Below are 22,276 nucleotides of genomic sequence, written 5' to 3' on the forward strand. Positions count from 1 at the left end.
ACTGCCAGAAGGGCGACTGCTGTGGCGACCTCAGCATCACATCCTCAGACAGGACTGAGGACCGCTCCGACTCAACTATCGATGCACCCAACCATCAGGGACGATATTGACCTCCTCCGACTGCCAGAAGGGCGACTGCTGTGGCGACCTCAGCATCACATCCTCAGACAGGACTGAGGACCACTCCGACTCAACTATCGATGCACCCAACCATCAGGGACGATATTGACCTCCTCCGACTGCCAGAAGGGCGACTGCTGTGGCGACCTCAGCATCAAATCCTCAGACAGGACTGAGGACCGCTCCGACTCAACTCTCGATGCACCCAACCATCAGGGACGATATTGACCTCCTCCGACTGCCAGAAGGGCGACTGCTGTGGCGACCTCAGCATCAAATCCTCAGGACGACTGAGGACCGCTCCGACTCAACTATCGTTGCACCCAACCATCAGGGACGATATTGACTTCCTCCGACTGCCAGAAGGGCGACTGCTGTGGCGACCTCAGCATCACATCCTCAGACGACTGAGGACCACTCCGATTCAACTATCGACGCACCCAGCCATCAGGGACGATATTGACCTCCTCCGACTGCCAGAAGGGCGACTGCTGTGGCGACCTCAGCATCACATCCTCAGACAGGACTGAGGACCACTCCGACTCAACTATCGTGCACCCAGCCATCAGGGACGATATTGACCTCCTCCGACTGCCAGAAGGGCGACTGCTGTGGCGACCTCAGCATCAAATCCTCAGACAGGACTGAGGACCACTCCGAATTCAACTATCGGTGCACCCAAGCCATCAGGGACGATATTGACTCCTCCGACTGCCAGAAGGGCGACTGCTGTGGCGACCTCAGCATCACATCCTCAGACAGGACTGAGGACCACTCCGATTCAACTATCGACGCACCCACGCCATCAGGGACGATATTGACCTCCTCCGACTGCCAGAAGGGCGACTGCTGTGGCGACCTCAGCATCACATCCTCAGACAGGACTGAGGACCGCTCCGACTCAACTCTCGATGCACCCAGCCATCAGGGACGATATTGACCTCCTCCGACTGCCAGAAGGGCGACTGCTGTGGCGACCTCAGCATCACATCCTCAGACAGGACTGAGGACCGCTCCGACTCAACTATCGATACACCCAACCATCAAGGGACGATATTGACCTCCTCCGACTGCCAGAAGGGCGACTGCTGAGGCGACCTCAGCATCACATCCTCAGGCAGGACTGACAACCGCTCCGACTCAACTCTCGATGCACCCAACCATCAGGGACGATATTGACCTCCTCCGACTGCCAGAAGGGCGACTGCTGAGGCGACCTCAGCATCACATCCTCAGGCAGGACTGACAACCGCTCCGACTCAACTCTCGATGCACCCAACCATCAGGGACGATATTGACCTCCTCCGACTGCCAGAAGGGCGACTGCTGAGGCGACCTCAGCATCACATCCTCAGACAGGACTGAGGACCGCTCCGACTCAACTATCGATGCACCCAACCATCAGGGACGATATTGACTTCCTCCGACTGCCAGAAGGGCGACTGCTGTGGCGACCTCAGCATCACATCCTCAGACAGGACTGAGGACCGCTCCGACTCAACTATCGGTGCACCCAACCATCAGGGACGATATTGACCTCCTCCGACTGCCAGAAGGGCGACTGCTGTGGCGACCTCAGCATCACATCCTCAGACAGGACTGAGGACCGCTCCGACTCAACTATCGATGCACCCAGCCATCAGGGACGATATTGACCTCCTCCGACTGCCAGAAGGGCGACTGCTGTGGCGACCTCAGCATCAAATCCTCACACAGGACTGAGGACCACTTCCGATTCAAATATCGTTGCACCCAACGATCAAGGACGATATTGACCTCCTCCGACTGCCAGAAGGGCGACTGCTGTGGCGTGTGCAGTGCTCCCCAATTAGCGCTCGGCCTGTTCCCACATTAACCGGCGAGATCTTTGTTTGCGGGTTCCCTCACCGCAGGCCACACACTCTCGCCTCATTATTCAGATACTGCCGCACTTATTACACCCTCCCGTGGCCACGGCCCGGCCGCGCAGGAAGCCCTCGGTCACCATTATGCAAACACCGATACATGACCGAGAACTTCTCCGCGGTCGTGAGCGGCCAGCCACGCTCGTAGACTGTTCAACTTTTCACAATCCACACACCTTCGACCGTTCGTTTCCAATCGGAACAATGGGGTAGCTTCGACCGGTGGTACACCCCAACAACCCCTCCCAGATGCAACTGGATTTGAGGGGCTTGGAAGACCTATCCTTGGGTCCGATAATATTATAAGAACGGTAATCAGATCATGAGTGTTACATGAGCGGAGTGCGTAGCTGCAGAGGTGCAGCAGCAGCAGGGCTGCATTATGACAGCAATACACTACGCGTTATGTGGCACTAGGGACATACAAGCCTCACATACACCCGGCCTAGATACATTATTTAGCAGTGTTTCTTTACTGTACTTTTTCTGCTGACTTACAAACCCGGATGAAAAGTGTGCAAAATAATTTACAATTTTGTCGTGTAAAAGATATCCTCTGACACGGCTGTGGACAAGAAGGTAGTAAGGAAAAAGATGAGGGGGGGGGAAATCCAGACAACTGATATTTTCCGTAATGGACAGAGAGAGTAAGACCCCATTTTGTTCCTTAAAAAGTTCTTGACCCAGGATATTGGTTGACCCAAATCTTGATCTAAGATTTGTTGAGAACGTTCTTTCAGAAGTACATATCAGTAATACTGAATTATTTAATCAATAATAGTCGTTTAATAAAAAGGAAATTGAAAAAATTGAGGGAGTCCCATATAAAAAAATCAATAAATTTAAAAGTCAGTTGCAATTCCCACTGACAAAAACAATGATAGATGAGGATTTTCAGAATACCAGAACGATCACAAAGCTTTGTTGCAAAAACCTGATAGATTGAAAAAAGGTATTTGCTTTAAAAGTATTACACATAAAAGATTGAAACCTAATCAATGTGTGTATCCCTTACGGGCTTGCAGAAAAAGGGCATTTTCATATGCTACGACAAACAATGATTTTTATTGGTTTTTTTTGTGTTTGGAAAAAGAAAAGTTAAAAAATGTATCAACATGATTTTGAAACTAGACGACTTGTATAATCTAAAATGCAAGTATATTGGGCATTAAAAAGATAAATTACTATTTTAAAGTTAATTTGAAATTTAGCAAACTGCCTTGATCAAAGTTCAAACGTGGGGATTAAGTTTGTTTTATTCAACGTGTTACAATTTAGATTTCAAACAAATTGCTACAACCAACGTCACCTGATTTCCCAATCATTGAAGTTTTATAAACTTATTATTAGTACCAGGGTGTTATTACTAAACAAAAATATTATGGAGCGTAGAATTTTCTTCAAATTGGCGCGCACACAAAATTATGCAACTTGCAGCAACCTTTTATTTAAACAGTCCCTGTGGAATTTACCAGCAACATATGTATAGACACGTCCGAGAGACAGGTGCTATGTAGGAGGTGTGGAGTGTATGTGATCTGATTGTTTAATTACTGTGTACGTGACAGGACGAGTGTCCGGTGTTGTATGTAGCCTAGCTTACTGTGTCGGGGCTCCCGTTGGGGACAACAACAACCTTCATCCTTGGAGCCGAGGTTTAGCACACTGTATTCCCGTGTTGTTAGACTGTGTCGAGGCTCCCGTTGGGGACAACAACAACCTTCATCCTTGGAGCCGAGGTGTTGTGTTAGCACACTGTATTCCCGTGTTGTTAGACTGTGTCGGGGCTCCCGTTGGGGACAACAACAACCTTCATCCTTGGAGCCGAGGTGTTGTGTTAGCACACTGTATTCCCGTGTTGTTAGACTGTGTCGAGGCTCCCGTTGGGGACAACAACAACCTTCATCCTTGGAGCCGAGGTGTTGTGTTAGCACACTGTATTCCCGTGTTGTTAGACTGTGTCGAGGCTCCCGTTGGGGACAACAACAACCTTCATCCTTGGAGCCGAGGTGTTGTGTTAGCACACTGTATTCCCGTGTTGTTAGACTGTGTCGAGGCTCCCGTTGGGGACAACAACAACCTTCATCCTTGGAGCCGAGGTGTTGTGTTAGCACACTGTATTCCCGTGTTGTTAGACTGTGTCGAGGCTCCCGTTGGGGACAACAACAACCTTCATCCTTGGAGCCGAGGTGTTGTGTTAGCACACTGTATTCCCGTGTTGTTAGACTGTGTCGGGGCTCCCGTTGGGGACAACAACAACCTTCATCCTTGGAGCCGAGGTGTTGTGTTAGCACACTGTATTCCCGTGTTGTTAGACTGTGTCGGGGCTCCCGTTGGGGACAACAACAACCTTCATCCTTGGAGCCGAGGTGTTGTGTTAGCACACTGTATTCCCGTGTTGTTAGACTGTGTCGAGGCTCCCGTTGGGGACAACAACAACCTTCATCCTTGGAGCCGAGGTGTTGTGTTAGCACACTGTATTCCCGTGTTGTTAGACTGTGTCGAGGCTCCCGTTGGGGACAACAACAACCTTCATCCTTGGAGCCGAGGTGTTGTGTTAGCACACTGTATTCCCGTGTTGTTAGACTGTGTCGGGGCTCCCGTTGGGGACAACAACAACCTTCATCCTTGGAGCCGAGGTGTTGTGTTAGCACACTGTATTCCCGTGTTGTTAGACTGTGTCGAGGCTCCCGTTGGGGACAACAACAACCTTCATCCTTGGAGCCGAGGTGTTGTGTTAGCACACTGTATTCCCGTGTTGTTAGACTGTGTCGAGGCTCCCGTTGGGGACAACAACAACCTTCATCCTTGGAGCCGAGGTGTTGTGTTAGCACACTGTATTCCCGTGTTGTTAGACTGTGTCGAGGCTCCCGTTGGGGACAACAACAACAACCTTCATCCTTGGAGCCGAGGTGTTGTGTTAGCACACTGTATTCCCGTGTTGTTAGACTGTGTCGAGGCTCCCGTTGGGGACAACAACAACCTTTATCCTAGGAGCCGATCATTTTCGTCATTTTAATCCTAATATTTTCGTCACAATCAACGGATAAACAGATAATAAACGATCACTCTTTGCCTCTGCCGCAGAGATTTTCTGAAAGATCCACTACAAAATTAGAAATTAGTGAACAAAATAAAGTGCTTAAGAGAGGCGTGAGTGAGTGTTGGATCAAGGTTTGTAACAACAACAGTGTTACTTTGACAGATCCGCCTCCCGTTCAATTAATGATCTAATATTACATCCTGGAAGTGCGGTGGATATATACAGAGAAAGCTGTCCACACTGGAGACCTCCACCCTGAGAATGAAAGGACATGAATGGGGCGGCAGAGGCAGGGTAAGGTCAGACACGTGCCTTAGGTCCTATGACGTCATATCGGGACACTGCACTGGAGGGAGGTTTGTAACAACAACAGTGTTACTTTGACAGATCCGCCCCCCGTTCAATTAATGATCTAATATTACATCCTGGAAGAGTGGTGGATATATACAGAGAAAGCTGTCCACAATGGAGACCTCCACCCTGAGAATGAAAGGACATGAATGGGGCGGCAGAGGCAGGGTAAGGTCAGACACGTGCCTTAGGTCCTATGACGTCATATCGGGACACTGGCCGGGCACAGCAGTGGAGGGAGGTTTGTAACAACAACAGTGTTACTTTGACAGATCCGCCTCCCGTTCAATTAATGATCTAATATTACATCCTGGAAGTGCGGTGGATATATACAGAGAAAGCTGTCCACAATGGAGACCTCCACCCTGAGAATGAAAGGACATGAATGGGGCGGCAGAGGCAGGGTAAGGTCAGACACGTGCCTTAGGTCCTATGACGTCATATCGGGACACTGGCCGGGCACAGCAGTGGAGGGAGGTTTGTAACAACAACAGTGTTACTTTGACAGATCCGCCTCCCGTTCAATTAATGATCTAATATTACATCCTGGAAGAGTGGTGGATATATACAGAGAAAGCTGTCCACAATGAAGATCTCAACCCTGAGAATGAAAGGACATGAATGGGACGCGGCAGAGGCAGGGTGAGGTCAGACACGTGCCTTAGGTCTTATGACGTCATATCGGGGCACTCTGACCGGGTACTGCACTAGAGGAGGTTTTTTCTTGTTCTGAGAACGACTCCAGGAGTCAATCTTTACAACTACTCACTTGACTAATTAAAATGTCGTGCCAAATTGAGAAAGTTCAAGTGATATTACAAGTTATATTACACGAAGAAACACGCCATTTGCTTGTATAAAAAAAGTCACTTTAATCAAAATGTACAATTCCCCAAAGTCTAAAAAATGAGTACGGACGTACTATTTATACATCGCCTGTAATGTCTGCCATTTCTTATCATGAAGAAGTAAATATTTTTTCTTGTCTTTATTTGTCCTAAAAGCGATCAAATAAAAAACAAAAAAACCAACTGACAAACGTCTGCACATTACCAACTAGTTTAATTTACATACTAAAGCTTTAAGAAATGAGGGGTTAATATTTGAAAGCATTAACCCAAGTTCTTAATTATTATCACAATAATTCCAGAACATGAAACTAAATTGACGATACTCAGATACTTATATAAAAATAGTTAAATTATTGAATTTTTGCTCAATTAACCAGTGAAATTTAAATTAAGACGGGTTGTATTTATTCAAACGATTGTTAAACGAGTGGATTTAAATTCTTGTGGTTTTGTCACAAATATTGGAACAAAGGAAATTAATTTAATTTTAAGTTCCTTAAGACATGAACATTCAAAGACTTAATAATTGTACAATATGAAATTCAGCAAAATAATAGAGCACACACGTTGAGATAGGACTGCAAACTATTTTACCAAAGCGGTCCGTTAGTGACTAAAACACATGATAAACACTCTATGTTTGTAGTTTGCGATTAAACAAAACCATTAGGTGTATAAATGACAAATAGTTCTGCCGAAAGTTCTTTCTTGAAATCGTGTCGTCGTCCCTCCGTCCATGCAAATCGATAACTCTTGATAGAAAGGTTCTAGAGGCAAGAAACATAGTGCTTAGGTTCCTCTTAGTCTAACGAATTATTTCGGCTTCTCGAGTTTTACTTTGGGAGTGTGAGTGATCTCATTATCTTTTAACTAGGTGTACAGCAGTTCAAACATCAACGTAAGACCAGACAGCTGAAGACAACTAATGGGGGGGCTTTCCTTTAGTGGCATTCTGTTTCTACAAGAATACGTGGAGAACCTGCCAGTCTCAACCCAAGAACGCCTTCAGCCTTGAACCTCAACACTGTAGAACACTTAGTTTTAGAATCGTAACAATCCTGTGCCATATTAAATTAGAACACAAACATTACACACTGAAACCTAGGAGCCTCATTAAACTTTGAATTTCACCATAGATTTCTAGAACTCAAAAATATTGGCATCCCAACGCTATATTACATTAGGATCAGAGACTTCCAGCTGGAAAAACACTCTCATTCATAAGAGCTTCATAATTACAGCCTCGTTTAACTTTAAATTTCACCTTGGATCCTTAAAATTTGAAAATCGAATGCAACGCTAAATTACATTCCAGTTGGAAAAGCAATCTCAACCATAAGAGCGTCATAATCGTAGCCTAATTGAATCTAGAAATTCACCAGGTATTCCTTGAATTAAAGAATATTTAAATTATACGTATCTGGATCCACAAATTCTCAGTTGACAAGCCATCAATTTAGTATGAATGTACTGCAGTACTCTAGATCTAATAAATAAGCTTCTTACTTCAGCTCCAAATCACTAGCTGGTATGACTTTTTTTAGTCTTTTTGTAAGTCTGATTTGATTTAATAGAGGGAGAATCGTAATCAATATCGTAACAGTCTAGAACGCTGAGCGGAGAGGGAGACAGTGTTGCAGTATCGACTGGTCGGTCGAGCCCATTCACTCACCACCACCCGGCATGTTCTCTGTCCATTCATACTTTCACCCCGCATTGATTGGCTGTCTCGTCTCCTGCCCACGGTCCCCGGCCTCACTGCTTGTCACACAGACACACATTCACTCACCACCACCCGGCATGTTCTCTGTCCATTCATACTTTTCACCCCGCATTGATTGGCTGTCTCGTCTCCTGCCCACGGTCCCCGGCCTCACTGCTTGTCACACAGACACACATTCACTCACCACCACCCGGCATGTTCTCTGTCCATTCATACTTTCACCCCGCATTGATTGGCTGTCTCGTCTCCTGCCCACGGTCCCCGGCCTCACTGCTTGTCACACAGACACACATTCACTCACCACCACCCGGCATGTTCTCTGTCCATTCATACTTTCACCCCGCATTGATTGGCTGTCTCGTCTCCTGCCCACGGTCCCCGGCCTCACTGCTTGTCACACAGACACACATTCACTCACCACCACCCGGCATGTTCTCTGTCCATTCATACTTTCACCCCGCATTGATTGGCTGTCTCGTCTCCTGCCCACGGTCCCCGGCCTCACTGCTTGTCACACAGACACACATTCACTCACCACCGCCCGGCATGTTCTCTGTCCATTCATACTTTCACCCTACATTGATTGGCTGTCTCGTCTCCTGCCCACGGTCCCCGGCCTCACTGCTTGTCACACAGACACACATTCACTCACCACTACCCGGCATGTTCTCTGTCCATTCATACTTTCTCCCCTGCATTGATTGGCTGTCTCGTCTCCTGCCCACGGTCCCCGGCCTCACTGCTTGTCACACAGACACGCATTCACTCACCACCACCCGGCATGTTCTCTGTCCATTCATACTTTCACCCTACATTGATTGGCGGTCTCATCTCCTGCCCACGGTCCCCGGCCTCACTGCTTGCCACACAGACACACATTCACTCACCACCACCCGGCATGTTCTCTGTCCATTCATACTTTCACCCCGCATTGATTGGCTGTCTCGTCTCCTGCCCACGGTCCTCGGCCTCACTGCTTGCCACACAGACTCACATTCACTCACCACCACCCGGCATGTTCTCTGTCCATTCATACTTTCACCCCGCATTGATTGGCTGTCTCGTCTCCTGCCCACGGTCGGCCTCACTGTTTGTCACACAGACACACATTCTCTTACCACCACCCGGCATGTTCTCTGTCCATTTATACTTTCACCCCGCATTGATAGGCTGTCTCGTCTCCTGCCCACAGTCCCCGGCCTCACTGCTTGTCACACAGACACACATTCACTCACCACTACCCGGCATGTTCTCTGTCCATTCATACTTTCACCCTGCATTGATTGGCTGTCTGGTCTCCTGCCCACGGTCCCCGGCCTCACTGCTTGTCACACAGACACACATTCACTCACCACCGCCCGGCATGTTCTCTGTCCATTCATACTTTCACCCTACATTGATTGGCTGTCTGGTCTCCTGCCCACGGTCCCCGGGCCTCACTGCTTGTCACACAGACACACATTCACTCACCACCACTACCCGGCATGTTCTCTGTCCATTCATACTTTCACCCCGCATTGATTGGCTGTCTCGTCTCCTGCCCACGGTCCCCGGCCTCACTGCTTGTCACACAGACACACATTCACTCACCACCACCCGGCATGTTCTCTATCCATTCATACTTTCACCCTACATTGATTGGCTGTCTCGTCTCCTGCCCACGGTCCCCGGCCTCACTGCTTCTCACACAGACACACATTCACTCACCACTACCCGGCATGTTCTCTGTCCATTCATACTTTCACCCGCATTGATTGGCTGTCTCTTCTCCTGCTCGGCCTCACTGTTTGTCACACAGACACACATTCACTCACCACCACCCGGCATGTTCTCTGTCCATTCATACTTTCACCCCGCATTGATTGGCTGTCTCGTCTCCTACCCACGGTCCCCGGCCTCACTGCTTCTCACACAGACACACATTCACTCACCACCACCCGGAATGTTCTCTGTCCATTCATACTTTTACCCTACATTGATTGGCTGTCTCGTCTCCTGCCCACGGTCCCTAGCCTCACTGCTTCTCACACAGACACACATTCACTCACCACCACCCGGCATGTTCTCTGTCCATTCATACTTTCACCCCACATTGATTGGCTGTCTCGTCTCCTGCCCACGGTCCCAAGCCTCACTGCTTGTCACACAGACTCCCATTCACTCACCACCACCCGGCATGTTCTCTGTCCATTCATACTTTCACCCCGCATTGATTGGCTGTCTCGTCTCCTGCCCACGGTCCCCGGCCTCACTGCTTGTCACACAGACACACATTCACTCACCACCACCCGGCATGTTCTCTGTCCATTCATACTTTCACCCCGCATTGATTGGCTGTCTCGTCTCCTGCCCACGGTCCCCGGCCTCACTGCTTGTCACACAGACACACATTCACTCACCACCACCCGGCATGTTCTCTGTCCATTCATACTTTCACCCCGCATTGATTGGCTGTCTCGTCTCCTGCCCACGGTCCCCGGCCTCACTGCTTGTCACACAGACACACATTCACTCACCACCACCCGGCATGTTCTCTGTCCATTCATACTTTCACCCCGCATTGATTGGCTGTCTCGTCTCCTGCCCACGGTCCCCGGCCTCACTGCTTGTCACACAGACACATTCACTCACCACCACCCGGCATGTTCTCTGTCCATTCATACTTTCACCCCGCATTGATTGGCTGTCTCGTCTCCTGCCCACGGTCCCCGGCCTCACTGCTTGTCACACAGACACACATTCACTCACCACCACCCGGCATGTTCTCTGTCCATTCATACTTTCACCCCGCATTGATTGGCTGTCTCGTCTCCTGCCCACGGTCCCCAGCCTCACTGCTTGTCACACAGACTCACATTCACTCACCACCACCCGGCATGTTCTCTGTCCATTCATACTTTCACCCGCATTGATTGGCTGTCTCGTCTCCTGCCCACGGTCCTCGGCCTCACTGTTTGTCACACAGACACACATTCACTCACCACCACCCGGCATGTTCTCTGTCCATTTCATACTTTCACCCCTGCATTGATTGGCTGTCTCGTCTCCTACCCACGGTCCCCGGCCTCACTGCTTTGTCACACAGACACACATTCACTCACCACCACCCGGCATGTTCTCTGTCCATTCATACTTTCACCCCCCGCATTGATTGGCTGTCTGGTCTCCTGCCCACGGTCCCCGGCCTCACTGCTTGTCACACAGACACACATTCACTCACCACCACCCGGCATGTTCTCTGTCCATTCATACTTTCACCCCGCATTGATTGGCTGTCTGGTCTCCTGCCCACGGTCCCCGGCCTCACTGCTTGTCACACAGACACACATTCACTCACCACCACCACCCGGCATGTTCTCTGTCCATTCATACTTTCACCCTGCATTGATTGGCTGTCTCGTCTCCTGCCCACGGTCCCCGGCCTCACTGCTTGTCACACAGACACACATTCACTCACCACCACCCGGCATGTTCTCTCTATCCATTCATACTTTCACCCTACATTGATTGGCTGTCTCGTCTCCTGCCCACGGTCCCCGGCCTCACTGCTTCTCACACAGACACACATTCACTCACCACTACCCGGCATGTTCTCTGTCCATTCATACTTTCACCCTGCATTGATTGGCTGTCTCGTCTCCTGCTCGGCCTCACTGTTTGTCACACAGACACACATTCACTCACCACCACCCGGCATGTTCTCTGTCCATTCATACTTTCACCCCGCATTGATTGGCTGTCTCGTCTCCTACCCACGGTCCCCGGCCTCACTGCTTGTCACACAGACACACATTCACTCACCACCACCCGGCATGTTCTCTGTCCATTCATACTTTCACCCCGCATTGATTGGCTGTGAAATTCTCCGATTGAATACCAGAATGACATGTCAGGTATCATTACAAAATAACTCAAAATTAAATGATGCCAATTGTATTCATAACAAACTTTACTGTGAGTTTGCCAACTAATACTAATTTTGTACATAATAAATAAAAGAAATTACAATACATTAAAAATACAATACAAGTGAAAATAAAATAAACCAACAGACTATAAGAGAGTATCGAACGAGTTATTGTACAGATGGTTGATGCAGGCGGACGGACTGTCCTTTGTCGTTTTGACCGCAAAATCATTCCAATCCTTGGGTCAAGAGAAATTTTTGTATCAAGGTCAAGTCTATAGGGTCGTTCTATTCAGAGTTATCGCACAGACGGACAGACAGACTGAGAAACTTCCCTTAGTCCAAAAATCAATAGCGGTATACCTTGGACCAAGAGAAAAAAAGTGAACCTAGGGTTCTATCTTGGACCAAGAGAAAAAAATGTACCTAGGGTTCTACCTTGGACCAAGAGAAAAAAAAAGTACCTAGGGTTCTATCTTGGACCAAGAGAAAAAATGTACCTAGGGTTCCTACCTTGGACCAAGAGAAAAAAATGAACCTAGGGTTCTACCTTGGACCAAGAGAAAAATGTACCTAGGGATCTTACCTTGGACCAAGAGAAAAATGTACCTAGGGTTCTACCTTGGACCAAGAGAAAAAATCTACCTAGGGTTCTACCGTGGACCAATATAAAAAATTTTACCTAGGGTTCTACCTTGGACCAAGAGAAAAAAAATCTACCTGTACCTAGGGTTATACCTTGGACCAGAGAGAAAAAAATCTACCTAGGGTTCTACCTTGGACCAATAGAAAAAAGATCTACCTAGGGTTCTACCTTGGACCAAGAGAAATCTATGTACCAAAGTTTCAAATTTCTAGGACCATTCTATCAGGAGTAAATATGGGCTGACGGATTGCCATTTGACTTTTTGACCCCAAAATCAATAGCATTTCTACTTGAACAAAGAGGAAGCGATGTACAAAGTCAAAAAATATTGCACAGTCAGGTCCTTAATAAATTCTAAATCTTCAGCAGCTACGATAAAATAGTTGTGGACAGCAACAACGGATGCATATTGTAAGTATGTGAATTATGGATGCTAATATTACTTTTTCATTCTAATTTGGCGAAGTTATAATGTACTTTTTTACGGCGAAGTGAGAGAAAACACTCGTTTTCGAGAGTGTACTAGGGAGGCGTAAGAAGAACCAGCGTCAGTGAAACGTACACCTAGAATGGATATTTAACAGTCTCTTACAAAAAGTAAGCGACAAAACTCACAGTAAGGTTTTGAGTATTCTTCATGGGCTATACACTCATAAGGTTGCAAAATTTCTGATTATCAAGGCAATTTTGCACAACTGATATTGTACAACGACAAACAAGCGGAATGACAAGTGTACACAGTTCTGGACGGACGGTGGTGACAGGAGTGATCCAGTGAATGGCTAGGCCCAGGATATCCTCAATGGAAGTGTGGGCCGAGCCGTGTACACTGTACATGACACTACAGTACTACTACTGTACTTGCGTGTTCATTCATACACTACACGTGTGTCTGATAATTAGTGATTACCGCCGCAGTAGCGGTAGTGTAACCGCCGCGGTTTCATTTCTAGTAGTACTTACTACTTCACCTTACTGGACTGTCTCATACTAAATGTAACAATCTTTTAATTTTGCACAATCTTGTAATTTTCCATTACAGAATTTAACGACTGTTTCTTCCACTCATATCTAGATACCTAACAAGTAACAAATATATTACTTGTTAAATTAATTAAACACAGTAATATTGTAAATATTAATACTAACTATTGTACAGTAAACGAGTTTCAAGTCAATAGTGCAGTTGCACACGCCTTACCTCTTGTGGTGAAGCAGGTTTTATTTTATTATTATTAATGTCTCAGCTAGATCTAACTAGTTTGGGCGAGTCGTGGTCAGAATTTCACGAGTAAATATTTTGTACCAGAAACATTGTGTGGCCGTCTCGCCGTAGTCAAGACCATTGCAATGTGTCAAAGGAAGTTCAGTATTGGGACATTAGGATTATGTTATTCGAATCAGTCAGTCAGTCATCCCAGTGGAGATTACAGTACAGTATCTCACATCAGTATTATCAGTCCTGAAAGATTTATTCTTTAGTTTACACCCCCTTCACTGCGCTACAGTGTAACACTTAAAACTTTCCCAAATTGGTCTTTCCATCTCGTGTTCTAAACGGAAACGTTCTACTGGAAAGATTAATACCTATTATTTCCAGTCTCATGTTCCCAACTGACTTGGCGAAGAAAGTGTTTCAGGCACCATAGACCTTCTTCTGCACCATTTCTCTCTAATCCTGTAGTTGATTTTCATTTGTTGGTTTCATTTAAAAACTACTGTCAATTGTAAAAAAGCGGGAAAATCGGATTGTTATGTGGGTTCTCTTGATAATCCATTTCAAAACTGTATTCAATTTAAAGCTAGTTTAAAACATCTTTTTGGTGTCAGGTGTGTTTCATGCTGTCGAAGAGTTCTGAGCTAAGACAGAAGTCCACATAAAATCTGGATCCCATAATAGCGTAACGAGTGAACGAACGGTCTTATCATTTATGACTGAAGTAACAAGAATTGTTTTATTTTTGTATAAAACAAGAATTTGATATTTATATTACAATCACAGTCGTAGGTGGTAGGTGGTTGGTACGCGAATGCAGACGTATTGTGACCTGTATTCTGTTGTTCAGTTTTAATAATCAGTGTTGTGTTTAGTTTTTTATTGAGTGCATGTTTTAGACTTAGTGAAGTTGACACACTGCATGGTGGTTGTGATTCCTGACTTAGGCGTGTCACGACGCTCTGGCATGATTTATTTATTTTTAACCTAGTTTGTAATTATGTGTTAGGTTAGTTAATTACCTGAAGGAGAGATCAGACTGCAGATCTCGAAACGTAGTGTTACTGATTTTTTTTATCACTGAACGATGGCAAATGTCGGGAAAAATCCTGTTTCCTTCACAATGCTTTATTCGTCAAAAACAAACCTCAAACAATGAATTACAATCACGCTTGGTATACTATGTACATTGACTGCAACAAAGACGATTATTATTATCATCGGTATTTATTTACAATAGCGTGACCATGGAAAATGGACTTTTTTCATGGGTTGGGCATTTATAGCCAAGTATTATTATCACAGGTGCATATGAACTGGGGGGAAAGTATATTATTGTATTATATTGATGCCTTTCGGGCATTATTGCGTTAAGGAGCAGGGGCATCACGTGATCTGGGATTCGACTTTTGCAAGCTCGAGTTAATTTTTTTTCTAAAAGAGCAAGCAGTGCGCAGCGGGCAGGCATCGTTGACAGGATTAACGTACTAGTCAGCATCATTTCAGTAACTTATCACTTACCTTAATGAACATCCAACACAAAGGTGTGCCATTACCACTACTGAACTAGGAGGTTAAGAATAGACACGGAGGAACAAAATAGTTCAAAATGGCGTCCCTTCTTTATTTGAGAGAGCCGCGGAGTAATACCAAACTGTCAAATATGGATAGTGTTGCCAGAGGTACTGTCAAAAACAGAGTTTTCAGAGGATTTCAAAAAATCGTAACTCCTTTGATTTTCGTTGCCGACGAATTTTGTCTTCACTATTGTTTTCAGGAAAAATTGTAGTTTTCAGGAAAAAAAAAGAACATACCTTTCCATGGTCACGGTTATTGTAAATTAATTGATACCTTATCATCAATGAGTATCACCAATCTGGACCTGTTTTATCAGGTTCCACCCTATAGGGGGATACAAGCGAGAAGTACAGGTATGTGTGACGTCAGCCGCGAGCGATACCAGAAACCTCGAGCGAGCGACAAAGCGGTCCCAGTAGCCACAGATAACAAACAGTAGCTATCAGCGTTGTTCTGTCCGATTTCCGCCGGAGTGTTTGTGTTTGCCGCGAGCGCATCAATATTTGTGCTCTAGGCTACCGGAGCAACCACTGCCACCGCCGCAGTAGCTACAGCTCGCCGGGACTCAGGCTTGGGAAAGGCCTGGCTTTACACAGTGGTGGGTGCGGGATGGATGTATACTAAGGTGCTCATCCTCTGGAATATACCACAGTCTAAAACCTATAAATTAACTCTACCATTACGATCTTTGCCATTCTGGAGATTCTCTTTTAACAGACAATTACAGACCAATTTATATTTTACCAGTATTCTATTCGTGGTCACTGAAAGATAATTTCACAGGATTCCAAACGGAACACTAACATGATGGACAAATGTAGCCTACGTCTTCAGCTATTTTTAAGCCTAATTCTACTGGCTCTTCACTTCATAGAAGATTTTTTCCAATGTATCATCTGTGACTTCATCAAAGAGTCAGCTTGCTGAAAGGCATGCGTGACTACGCATTTAATACTTGTTTAAATCCTATCCGAGTAACAGAACTCCGCATTGTTGAAATGCCAAACCCACCTGAAACTTCCCGATCCAATCCCGAACCTTTAAAAGCGGTGTTCCGCAATTTTCTATTTCGGATGCCACCTTCTTATAATTTACAAAAAGACTTCCAGCTGAATGTTCACCAAAAAATAAACGCTGGTAAATTGATCTTTTCTTGTTTCTTTTACTCAGTATTCGGTGACAGTCTCCTTAGCAAATATCGTTATGGATACTGCTTACTGAATTTTTTAAACCAGATTATCATTTAACACACTTTATATGTTCTAATTTTTCTCTCTAATTTCTGGAAAAGTACATTTTTATATGTGGGGGAGTCTGGGATTATCTACTTAGCCTCCACCTCGATGATAATGTCAATTGGGGTGGGCGTGTAGTTAACTTTTGAAACCAAATTCGCTCTGTGTTTTGATCTCAACAGTTTATTCCCAGGTATGCAGCGTTGTTATCTTGCATTATACTTTACAAATTAATTTGAGTCAATTTTACATTATGGTGAAATATTTTCGGACCTATCAAGCCAAAGAAATGTTGACAGAGGTTTCAAACCACATAAATGTCTTGTGAGCCTTTGCTTAAGCGAACAGGAGAACCTCTTCTAAATCTTTGTTCACGGGGTAATTTACTGATGTTTGCTGGATGGTGGGTTATGAGTATTTTATGTTTATCAAATCAAACCTCGAATCATTTCTCTCGTATGGGAGGGTAGGAGGTTCACTCCATAACTGGTTACGAAGAGGAACTGTTTTGGTCTATGCTTGAGTTTTAACAAATTACCGCAAGAATTCTTCCAAAAATGTTTAAAAAAAAACTATTAAAAAACTGTTACAGAGGTTTTTGGAAACGGTCCTTTTTATGACATAATTAATCCACATATTATGAAACATGTCCTCCGTTCCAATAATTAAACATTTAATTATTATATGAATTGATTTATTCAATGAGATGGAACCATGTTTTATTGCACAAAACTGTATAATTTAACGTTTTAATACAAATATGTAATAAAATAATAAAAATGTATTGAAGTCAAGACACTCCTCCGTGCAAGCTACCCAACGCCTTTCAAATCGATTACAATGTAAGCTAGTCGGGTCCTATTTATACAACCTGAGTACAAAGAAACAGTACAAAGTTTAATAAAACATTATCAGGAACGTGGCTACAAGAACAGCTGAAGCGTGTAAAATCTTCCTCTCCTCGTATTGTCCACACAATGACTGGCGCTGCCACGCGAAGTCTCGAGAAAGTTTTAATTAAGCCAAGTCTTATTTGTGAAAGCAATATTATTAGACTGTCGTTTTATGTTTTCACAAAAAAGCGTCGATTGAAGTTTGTCTGGTTCACCCCGAGACAATGGAGTTGAGGGCCGCACGCGCTTGTGAAACTCTGATCAAAGATGGCGGTTGAAAGTGCTAAATTCTACATTTTTCTCAGGCCACAGTGTTTTTGGCTTAAATACTTAACCCGAACGTAAAGAGAAGTAAATAAAAGTAATATATGCGTATGCTAATTTCGACCATTTGACTATAAATGCGTACTTTGTCTCTAGTGTAGAAGTCTGTCGGCCGTCTTGGACACTTAATATAAACAATAAGAATGGGAGAGATCTCCAACCAAACGCTTTCCAAATCACGATTAAAACTAATACTTCTTACACGGTATACCAGGCTATGGGACGACAGTATTATTAGTTTCGATAACCAGTGCAAGCGCATGTTATGGATGGAACTACTATAATTATGTATGAATGCATCGTGTATGCAATCTTGTTACCTTCTACTAAAAGAGATACATGTAGGGAATTTTGATTTAAGCCTATTTTTCGTATTATTTAAAAGGATAATAAGACGAGAAAAGTGACTAAAAAGTGGAAACTTGGTTCCCATAAACAAAGGAAGCGGTTATTTCACTTTTTTAACACTGTACAATTAATAATATATTCTTTATATTTAAAAGGTTTAGATAAAGGCAAAATAAAAATAGAGATGCATATAATTAATAGTGGAAATTGAAACAGTACGGAAATGAGTTGCAAATAGTGGTAAGAAACATAAGTTTAGACGTCGCATAATGGTGCGTAAGGGATTCTGACGGTAAAATAGTACTTATAAATAATTGATTTATAAATTATTAATAATTCACATTGAAGGAGGTGGAGGGGCACAGCTCTCCCAAATGTGGGGAGGGTGTCGAAGGGGAAGAGGCGAGTAGTAGACATAGCCAACAGAGTCATTGATTACCTATACACGTGATTGATCTTTCCTACAGAGTCATTCGCTAGCTATACGCGTTATAGCCCTTTCCTACAGTCATTGACTACTATACGCGTGATTGATCTTTCCTACAGAGTCATTGGCTAGCTATACGCGTGGTTGATCTTTCCTACAGTCATTGACTAGCTATACGCGTGATTGCCCTTTCCTACAGCCATTGACTAGCTATATGCGTGATTGCCCTTTCCTACAGAGTCATTGACTAGCTATACGCGTGATTGATCTTTCCTACAGAGTCATTGACTAGCTATACGCGTGATTGCCCTTTCCTACAGCCATTGACTAGCTATATGCGTGATTGCCCTTTCCTACAGAGTCATTGACTAGCTATACGCGTGATTGATCTTTCCTACAGAGTCATTGACTAGCTATACGCGTTATAGCCCTTTCCTACAGTCATTGACTAGCTATACGCGTGATTGATCTTTCCTACAGAGTCATTGGCTAGCTATACGCGTGATTGATCTTTCCTACAGAGTCATTGACTAGCTATACGCGTGATTGATCTTTCCTACAGAGTCATTGGCTAGCTATACGCGTGGTTGATCTTTCCTACAGAGTCATTGGCTAGCTATACGCGTGGTTGATCTTTCCTACAGAGTCATTGGCTAGCTATATACGCGTGATTGATCTTTCCTACAGAGTCATTGTCTAGCTATACGCGTGGTTGATCTTTCGTACAGAGTCACTGGCTAGCTAAAGCAACAGTACGGAAATGAGTTGCAAATAGTGGTAAGAAACATAAGTTTAGACGTCGCATAATGGTGCGTAAGGGATTCTGAAGGTAAAAGAGTACTTATAAATCATTGATTTATAAATTATTAATAATTCACATTGAAGGCGGTAGAGGGGCACAGCTCTCCCAAATGTGGGGAGGGTGTCGAAGGGGAAGAGGCGAGTAGTATACAAGGCCAACAGAGTCATTGATTAGCTATACGCGTGATTGATCTTTCCTACAGAGTCATTGACTAGCTATACGCGTGATTGATCGTTCCTACAGAGCCATTGGCTAGCTATACGCGTGGTTGATCTTTCCTACAGAGTCATTGACTAGCTATACGCGTGGTTGATCTTTCCTACAGAGTCATTGACTAGCTATACGCGTGATTGCCCTTTCCTACAGCCATTGACTAGCTATATGCGTGATTGCCCTTTCCTACAGAGTCATTGACTAGCTATACGCGTGATTGATCTTTCCTACAGAGTCATTGACTAGCTATACGCGTGATTGATCTTTCCTACAGTCATTGAGTAGCATTACGCGTGATTGATCTTTCCTACAGAGTCATTGGCTAGCTATACGCGTGGTTGATCTTTCCTACAGAGTCATTGACTAGCTATACGCGTGATTGATCTTTCCTACAGTCATTGACTAGCTATACGCGTGATTGATCTTTCCTACAGAGTCATTGGCTAGCCTATACGCGTGGTTGATCTTTCCTACAGAGTCATTGGCTAGCTATACGCGTGGTTGCCCTTTCCTACAGCCATTGACTAGCTATATGCGTGATTGCCCTTTCCTACAGAGTCATTGACTAGCTATACGCGTGATTGATCTTGCCTACAGAGTCATTGACTAGCTATACGCGTGATTGCCCTTTCCTACAGCCATTGACTAGCTATACGCGTAATTGCCCTTTCCTACAGAGTCATTGACTAGCTATACGCGTTATAGCCTTTTCCTACAGTCATTGACTAGCTATACGCGTGATTGATCTTTCCTACAGAGTCATTGACTAGCTATACGCGTGATTGATCTTTCCTACAGAGTCATTGGCTAGCTATACGCGTGGTTGATCTTTCTTACAGAGTCATTGACTAGCTATACGCGTGATTGATCTTTCATACAGTCATTGAGTAGCTATACGCTACAGCAGAGCTGATTCAACCAGCCAACTTCGATCATCCCTGGGTACAGTATGACCTATATGTGGGGAGGGTGGCGAAGTGGGAGGAGCGCGTGGTTGACCTGGCCTACTGTCCCATTGACTAGCTACAGCAGAGCTGATTCAACCAGCCAACCCCGTTCATGCCTTGGATACAGTATGGCCTAGATGTGTCGGGGGTGGCGAAGTGGGAGGAGCGCGTGGTTGACCTGGCCTACTGTCCCATTGACTAGCTACAGCACAGCTGATTCAACCAGCCAACCCCGTTCATGCATTCTCTTCAATCTGTAAAATATAGATTGCTCATGAATGCTTTGGTAACCTCATTCTGTCGCTCCGTTCCCAACAAAGGGCTCGTTTTGTTCTGAATGGTCTTTACAGCATTAAAGTCTGTCTCTAACTCCTGACTCCTATATAACGTTATTTCGGAGTTTTATCTACATAACTCATTCTTTAATTACATAATTGATCTAACCGTTCCAAAGGCATACAGATTTGACAAGTTATTAGTTTGTTGGGTAAAATAATCCATTAGTTTATGGGTGAGTAATACATTAACCTAATGTGTGAATAACAGTTTGATGGCGATTAAATTATTAATTTGAGCATTAATGAATTAATTTTACAAAATCACTACAGTATTTGTATAAATACTAATTTTATAATTATGAATCATACTTCGCGATCTTTTTCCATTCATCTGATAACAAATTACTGTAAAAGCAGTTTAATTTCTTTTGGAATTTAAATATATTTAGATCTTTAGTTTCACAGCAAAGAACATAGAATATTAGATTTGATTATCCATGCATGGCATCTTCTTTACTGAATTTATTTGTATTATATATTTAGTGATTAGTTTAAATTATTCTACTTTAAATCGGAAAGAACAAAAAACACAAAATTTTCTTCAAACCGGGAGAAACGAACAGGAGTATACTACGATGCAATACACTGTGCCAGGAGAGCGGATTGATTCATTGACAAACATTGAGTGAATCATCCCTATGAAAACAAACTGGTGATTCATCCATCTGTGAAACTATTCGTTAGTCAAACCAATAGACTCTAAGCCAGGTACCACGGTCCTCCTTGAGTCAACAACAGGGTGATTAGGTAACATCTTTCTGTGCGCAACATGTTGGCTTCCATTGTAAACTGAGAACAAATGTGTTTATTGTAAGTTTTTCTCGTTGCCACAAAAGTTACCGATAGATCTTTGGACTTTTTAGTGAAAATTTTCTGCTCTTCGACCTTTTGACTCCAAAATTGACAGAGAGATATAATGCCACACGATTTTAAGGACCAGATAGACCCTTAATAACACTTCAACTGCTCCTTTTCCATAACAAATGGGTATTAGATTGATCGCAATTAACTACAAAAATTAGATACGATATTTATAACAAACATTGAATCCGCTCGAGTGATAGAATATCTATCAATGAAGACCTATCGTAAGTCTTCTTTGCATAACAGAAAGAACGGGTAATTTGTGAATTAAATTTGTGATTGGATGTGCCTAGTTAAGGTAATATTGATTACACAGCAATCTTGAAGAGTAGTGATATGCTTATTACAACTAATTCTTGATATTTAAGATGAGAGAGATTTTCCGACAGGTACAATACTGGATTCACCCGAGTGTTGAGAGTGAAACACCGCCCACCGGTTGCCGTGACGTGGACAGGCTGGTTCACATGCGGTCACAATATTGATTACCCAGCAATCTATAAGAGTAGTGATATGATTATTACAACTAATTCTTGATACTCATGA

The 22,276-nt window shown here is 44.2% G+C and overlaps 1 protein-coding gene across 3 annotated transcripts in view; it reads right to left on the reverse strand.

Annotated features, from left to right (window-relative positions):
* LOC124363186 (eukaryotic translation initiation factor 5B) overlaps nt 1-22,276 on the reverse strand; it is a 120,587-nt gene that overhangs the window by 12,152 nt on the left and 86,159 nt on the right. The window lies entirely within an intron of this gene.

This window comes from Homalodisca vitripennis, chromosome 5 (genome assembly GCF_021130785.1).
Source record: "Homalodisca vitripennis isolate AUS2020 chromosome 5, UT_GWSS_2.1, whole genome shotgun sequence".
Lineage (NCBI taxonomy): Eukaryota > Metazoa > Arthropoda > Insecta > Hemiptera > Cicadellidae > Homalodisca > Homalodisca vitripennis.